This window comes from Ctenopharyngodon idella, chromosome 16 (genome assembly GCF_019924925.1).
Source record: "Ctenopharyngodon idella isolate HZGC_01 chromosome 16, HZGC01, whole genome shotgun sequence".
NCBI lineage: Eukaryota > Metazoa > Chordata > Actinopteri > Cypriniformes > Xenocyprididae > Ctenopharyngodon > Ctenopharyngodon idella.
Window position 1 is genome coordinate 33,700,001 of NC_067235.1, and position 7,500 is coordinate 33,707,500.

Below are 7,500 nucleotides of genomic sequence, written 5' to 3' on the forward strand. Positions count from 1 at the left end.
GGTCGTGAAGGTGAGAGTGTCGGCACACATTTTGCTCGCTGTTTTCTCATTCTCTGATATAATATTCCCATGTGTGTCAAATAAAGCTGTTTGGAAATCTCCTGCTCATCCTAAAAACGTGTAAATTAGTGTCAAATGCAAAGAGTGCTGCTGCTGCAACCAGTGCTTTAGATTTTGTGCATGCATTTTGTTTTGTATTAATTCATTCAAAATTTAATTTAAAACTGGGAATCATATCAAATTTAAAAAACGCCAGTTCTGTCATCAAAATGATCACAAATCAACATAAAGATAGCCATACACCAAAAATAGTTTTTGCCCTTCATTATTTTTTTCTCAGACACTTGTACTGTCACTTCAGGAGGCTGGTGGTCATGTATGATCTCTCTCTGGTCTGCTCGACTCATTCAAGGTTTCCTCATGTTGCATCATGTGTGTAAATTCTATATGATCACAATGCATGTAATGAATAAGCATGCTGATATTATTCAGGCTGAGAGAGAACTTTCACACGAGAATATATTAATATTTTTTTAAATTCAAATAGTTTTTCTTTTAAAATCAAAACTTTGTCTTCAGAATCGTTCATTATTTCCTCTTCATCAAAGGAAGCTCTACTGGAAATCTGATGGTATCTGATGTATGTTTTTACTGTCGAATAAATGTCACATTAACTCTGGTGTAAAAGCTTTCTAATAACGTGATCTTTGTGTCGGATGACTCACATTTGAAAGGATTCATCATCATATCTGGTGCAAAAACTCCTGCAGAGCTGCCTCGAATAGTTTCCTTTTCCGCCTTGAATATTAAAATATAATATCCATGTGGCGGATCTTTATGTTTTTATCGCGATGGATCAAACTAGAGTGAAAGATAAATGATTAAAAACATCAGAATAAAATAAAACGTGCTGCAAATTACAACTTTATCAGTGTGTATCTAAAAATTAATGATTAAAACGGACAAAAATGTGTAACTCATAAATCAGATCTCGGAGGGAAATTATGCAGATTTGTTTTAATTCTATTATATTGGCTAAACCTTAAAAAAATAACCACTGAAGTGACGAAGTAAGAACAAAATTAATATATGAATTTCATTAAAATTAAAATCAACATCCGCTTCAAATGCGCATCGCCGTTCGCTCTGAATTCAGTCGAATTTCAATGCATAATTGAAATCTTATTGAAGTATAAATGCGCTTTTTTATATATAAAAAAATAAAAATAAAAATAAAATGTTTTATCAAGATAAAAAAAAAAAAAAAAAAGTCGCACGACTAGAAGTGTAAACACACCGTGGCTGTGGATGGCAAGTTTTAAATAATTTTATACCGTCCTCCTTCCTGACAATTTTAACATGTGGTGTGTAAATATGAGAATGGTTGAGTGTGAAAGTGGATGAGTCCCTGGAGAGCGCGCGTGGAGACGCGCCGCGCCAAAAATCAAAGTGGGGCAAGAAGACGCGGTGCGCCACAGCTGGCAGATCGTCTTATGTCGACGGGGAGGGGCGGTTCGTTTACCTGACACCCCTCTCATCGAGCTCGAACCCTCCCCCTTCTCTCGCGCTTCTATCCCGCACCGCAGCCCACGTTGCGCGCAGTCCGTGCGCTCCCAACTTCAGCGGCACGCGCAGGGACACCTCCATCTCCATCAGCGAGCACAGCTGTGGACGCGCGCCGGCTTTGGATCTCTCAGCGCGGGGACGAAGTTAAACGAGCGTTCTCAACTTTTGGATGGAAATCATTCGAGGAGATTGCTAACTTGTCTAAGGTATTGTAGTATTTCCGTTCGTTCTCTGGTGTGTCTGAGCATCTGCTCCGCTGCTGGATATTTAACGAGCAGTCAGATCTCTCTTATCAATAGATAAACAATTGATAATGAGGGGAGGAAAAATCAGACTTTCAGGTTGCACTGATATCTGCATCATCTGTATCATAGTTCATTTTTAATAGTGTCTTGACAGATGCAATGATTTATAAGAGTGTTTTAAACACAAATCAGAGGTCAGGATTGTGTGTAGCACTATTAATGACATATGCATGTGTGCATAAGATCTAAATAGGAAAAAAAAAAAGGAGGAAAAAAATCCCATTTTATGGAGTCAAGAGGCAGACATGCTCCTAAATAAGATGAAATGACTAATAGAACTAAATGTTTCTAAATAAAGCCCGCCCTGCAGAGAATCACATCACACTGTGTGTTTTCTGTTTCTGTGAGCTGGTGTGATGGATAACTTATATATCAGGAGTTTTACAGTTCAATATAGTGGTCAGGACCCTGTGATGTTTACAGTTGCAAACGTGAGACTTGTTTACATGCATTTGCATGCAAAGAAAAAAAGGCGAGCAGATTCAGATGCACATTTAAGTACAGTAATGTTTTAAAGAAATGTATTTATAATATTAAGTTAAAAGTCAAATGCACGTAAAAAAGAATTTTTTAGTCGATTACCTGGTTGCCTTATAATTTCTAGTTCATTGAAATTAAAAATTTGAGTTGCGATCAGTTTAATCAACAGAAACTTGAAATGTTGTGTTATCTGAACCACATTATCTAAAAAAAAAAAAATGTTATGATAACAGAGCATGAAAATAGTGTTTACAGTGTGTTTTTGTGCATTCAGTATATATTTGAGTTCATTGAAATTAAAAATTTTAGTTAATACAATGAAGGCGATTGATTTAATCAGCAGAAACTCAGAATATTATGTTATCTGAACTACATTATCTAAGTTGATTTGACAAAAGAAAAAATGTTATGATAACAAATCATGAAAATAGTGTTTACAGTGTGTTTTTGTGTATTCATAAAACCTACTTTCAGTATATATTTGAGTTCATTGAAATTAAAAAGTCGAGTTAATAGGAGATTCAACAGAAACTCAAAATATGATGTTATTTGAACTACATTATCTAAGTTGATAAAACGTTATGATAACAACATTTTTTACAGTGTATTTTTGCGTATTCATAAAATCTACTGTCAATATATATTTGCAGTGGAGCTTAGCATTAAAAATAATTCTTCACAACTGAGATGAATGCATTTTTTTGCATACATTTTGACTCGAATTGCTTATAGGCACTCTGAACAAATAAAATAAAAACATATAAGTCTGTGTGCTTTTAATGCATATCTACTGCTTCTAATTGCCAATTATATGGGGTGTGATAGAATAAATTATATTACAAAGTGCTTCATTTAAATTTATGTACATTACTGTTATGGTTATGTGTGGCAAGCATACATTACTATTATTATTATGCTGCAGTTATGCGATGATGTGTTGATGAAGGAAGTGCATATGATCTCGTGAAGATGTTCACCACAGTTATTCGTGAGCAAGAAGGTGCTGATGTCCACAAATTCTATTAATTAAAAGTCGACTGTATAGAATTGAATCAAGGTGCAGTAACCTGAAATATTATTAGTGTGACTGTACTGAAAATGAAATGACAAAAAGTGTGTCAGAGTATATCTGATCCCTCATTAGGAGGTCACTGTGGTGAAAACGAGGTTATTCTTCTTGAGATTACTCTCAGCCCCTCAAGTTATCTGGGGTAGAATTAGTGTGGTTGATCTGGTCAGTGTTTCTCAGAATAGAGCTTGTGAGCTTTTCCTGCCAGCGTCAGGTTTGCTTCTTGTAAGTGCTGTTAGACATCAAAGTCGCTGCTATTATGCAGGTTTTTCTCATTCTTACATCTTGTCGACACCGTCACGTTGAGAAGTACAGTCTGCCGATGTGAAACCGTGTGGGCCCTCTTGATGTCAACCTGAAAGTTGTTAACCATTTTTTATTGGCATCGCTTAACCCCATTTCCACGGCTGGTTGTTGAGATGCTCTCCCGCACCTCTGATATCTGTGTCCCAAATCTCTGCATTATTTGGCACGCTCACACGCAGATGTTTGTTGAAAAGCATCCTCTCGTGTTCTCCCGCCTGACTTGCTAAGGCCTCGAATGCGTTGAGCTGCGATTAGCAACAGGATGTCAGAGTAGGTGATATCGTGAAGACTCGGTCTGACCAAAGTTGCATCTTTGTCAGGGAGAAGCACACGCCGCTCGCCCTCCCGACCCTTTGAGACCAATTATCCGGCACGGTGCATCGGTTATTTTCAGCGTGCACCTGAGAGTATAATCAAGGCAACTCGTCCTTGATGAATTATTTCCACTCCGTCTCGCATGATTCGTCCTGTTGTAAGTGACAGCAATCAAGGAAAGCTCAAATTCCTGAAGAACTTCTTGGTTGGTCTCTCACCATTAATCGTCTTCACCACGAACGCTAGGATGAAATAACAGCTCAGCAAAGAGAAGAATTATACTTGTGGTTAGAGCACGGTAAATACCTGTTTAGCTGCCAGCGTATGCATTTATTAGACTGTCGCCAGCAAATAAGAGGTCTGTCTCGTTTTTTAATATGCGGCTGCTTGGAGATTCCACCCTGTTTTCTAATAGTTAGGAAAGGTAACAATGAATCAGAGACTTTTGATGACAAGCTCAAACCAGTTTGGGGGAAAAAAAAAGAAGAAAGGAAAATTGAGGATTGTTTGTGCATACTTGGGCTCTGAGTCAAGCATGCAACTCGAAAATAATTTAGCAACTTTTTTCCTAAATCATTTGCATACATCAGTGCTAAAATCCGCATCTCATCTCGTGTTTAATTCCTCAAGCGCTAACTCTTATTTTTTATTTATGCTTTTATCTGGCTTTAAGAATCGCTGCCGGATCTTTTTTAAGAGGACAAAGCGTCAAAAGTGCGTCATGTTGATTTGGTCATGCCCGGGCTAAATGACATTTGTGTAAAATCAGAAGAGCACTAATAGAACCGTCACTAATAGAATTTGAAATACGCACCCGGAGCCACCTTAAACCTTGCAAAATTTCGCATAACCTAAATTTAGACACTCCATATGTTTTGATCTGATGTTATTGTCTGCTATTTCTATGCTTGTCGTTATCCGATCTGTGTAGGTTTTCTCGAATCCTTTGTTCTGGTAAGACGACACAAAGAAAGCAGTATGTATCAGAGGAATGCACATACTGCAAAAGATCAGGGTTTTAATACCCACCCACATACTCGCAAGAAACAATTAAAGTAGATACTCTCTTTTACAGTACACACACACACACACATATGCACTTATAGAGATTTGGAGGGACGCAGATTAACGCCATACAAATCTTTGCCTTTGCAGTGTAGTTGACTGAAAAGAAGCATTTGTTGCTTTTGATTTGTCGTGCACACATATAGAGAGAGAAACACTAAAAAGAGAGGGAAGAGGTGTGTTGGTAAAAGGCCTTTTTATCATCAGGCCTCTGATGCGCCTTATTTTATGCATAACTTAAGGTGCACATTTTATCATTGAACCTGATGACCTTGGTGTCGCTCACCACAAAACTCTCAAGGATATGCAACTCAATTTGTTGCATTTAATCGCCTGTTTCTGTGTGGAATATCTGTGCAGTGCATCATGCGAGAGCATTGCACTCATTTTGATAGATGAATGCGTAGTAAAATGAGCCAGAGAACTTGAAAAGTTCTGGACAAAGAGCTTCACAGCGTTCTTTAACCTTATTAATTGTTGATACGTCGCAATCCACGAGGCAGAAATTAGAGGGCTAATTATTTGATCATGTGACGCTGCCCCACTGCAGTGACAGAAAAGTAATTTCCCGGGCCTTGAAACTGATCTCTCTTGATTGTTAGATGAAGGATTTGTTTTATAATTCGATAAACAAGCGATAAAGAGCCTCTCTCTCTAGTAATTGTTTTTAAATAATTAATACGGATTCCTTCGGGAGTCTCAAAGAGCAGGGTCTTTTTTTTTTGTTGTTGTTGACGTTGTTCGGTTGTTTGCGGCTGGACTTTAGGATCCCGCAAAAGCTCTTCAGTGATTTAAAAGTCTGGCACACTTTATTTGGCAGGTGTTCAGATGTGAGGAAGCCACAGGAGGACTTTTACAGTCTACACAGTGCGCACTAGACAGAAATGACTGTTCACTATGAGTTTGCTCTGTTTTTGTCAGTGCATGTGATTTAAAACGCTTTATAAAGTCCCTCGTGGACAGTCTATTTCTGCTGTTTATTATTATTATTATTATTATTAATGTTTTTTATTTAATACGTGTCATGTGAGTTGTGCACAGTCAACTACAAACTACTGTATTAATGTGCTCTTCTATTCTGTCTCAAATGTGCCAGCGACCAATATTTCGAGACTGTAATGAGTTCCACGTTTTCGTGTTTCCAGGAAATGTTTGTTTTGAATGCTTCTAATGGAGATTTGTATACTGCCCGTTTGCCTGCGCATTGATTCAGTGTCTGTGTTCGGTATGTGGTGGGCACTGATGACTTACCCCATGCTGTTTGTGTTATCAAACTGCCGAGATGCTCTTGGCTCTGATTTATAACACTACCTCAAATAATCTTGTTAATGCACATTTAACATTGCGGAAGTGGCAAGCACATAGACTAAACAACACCTACGCGCGTGAGCATTCAGAATAGCACTGGTGAAGTGTGCCGAGTGATAAACTGCCTCCAGTGCAGCTAAAGAGAGGAAGACCGCACTGTCTTGTTGTCATGAGGGATTCTAACTTTGGATGCACACTTACACATACAGTGTCACTATTCTGGGATAAATGGGAAAAGGCTAAATAAACAACAAAACATCTTTAGGATGCTGTCCTCTGGGGCCCTACTTCCTAGTCAAAATAAAACTCTTTTTTGTTTGCAAAAAAATGTATGTATGACCAAATATTTAATCTGATGTCATATCAAATGAAGCTACTCATGCATCTCAAATTCGGAAACCCAAGAAGTCTTAGATAAAATAGTTTATTTATTTTAGTATGACCAAATTAACTAGTTTGCACCAATAAAAGTCTCAGATGAGGTGGAAACAGCTCCTATTATGCACTCTAAAAAAATGCTGGGTTAAAAACAACCCAAGTTGGGTTGAAAATGGACAAACCCAGTGATTGGGTTGTTTTAACCCAGCGGTTTGTTTTAAATGTTTGCTTTTGACTCAACTTTTGTTTAAAAATGACTATATGGCTGGCTTAAAATGAACCCAAAATATGTTGGAAATTAAAAATCAGACACATAATTACTAGAGGAAACAATAATAATCAAAAGGTGAACATTTATTAATAAGTTTATTGTTTAACTATTATTTATTAAACTTATTAATAAATGTTAATTTCCAACATATTTTGGTTACATTTTAAGCAAGAAATGCAGTGATTTTCAAACAATACACTGTAAAAAAGAATTGTCGGTTTAACTTAAAAAAGTAAGTTACCTGGTTGGGTAAGGCGATTGGTTTAACTCAAAATATTATGTTATCTGAACCACATTAATTATTGAAGTCAATTTGACAAAAGAAAAAGTGTTGTGATAAATCATGAAAATTATTTTTTACAGTGTAGTTGAGTTAAATAAAACGTTTAACCCAATCACTGGATTAAAACAACCCAACCGCTGGGTTAAAACAACCC

At 37.1% G+C, this 7,500-nt stretch overlaps 1 protein-coding gene across 6 annotated transcripts in view; it reads left to right on the forward strand.

The window, feature by feature from the left end:
• Positions 1-7,500, forward strand: part of LOC127497434 (DNA-binding protein SATB1) — a 72,935-nt gene that overhangs the window by 674 nt on the left and 64,761 nt on the right. For 5 of the 6 annotated variants that reach the window (XR_007925543.1, XM_051865887.1, XM_051865891.1 and 2 more), the window contains exon 1: positions 887-1,772. The exons of the other annotated variant lie outside the window; for it this stretch is intronic. The gene's annotated coding sequence lies outside the window, so the exon portion shown is untranslated. Of the gene's footprint in view, positions 1-886; positions 1,773-7,500 lie in introns of those variants that run through there. 6 annotated transcript variants of the gene reach the window in all.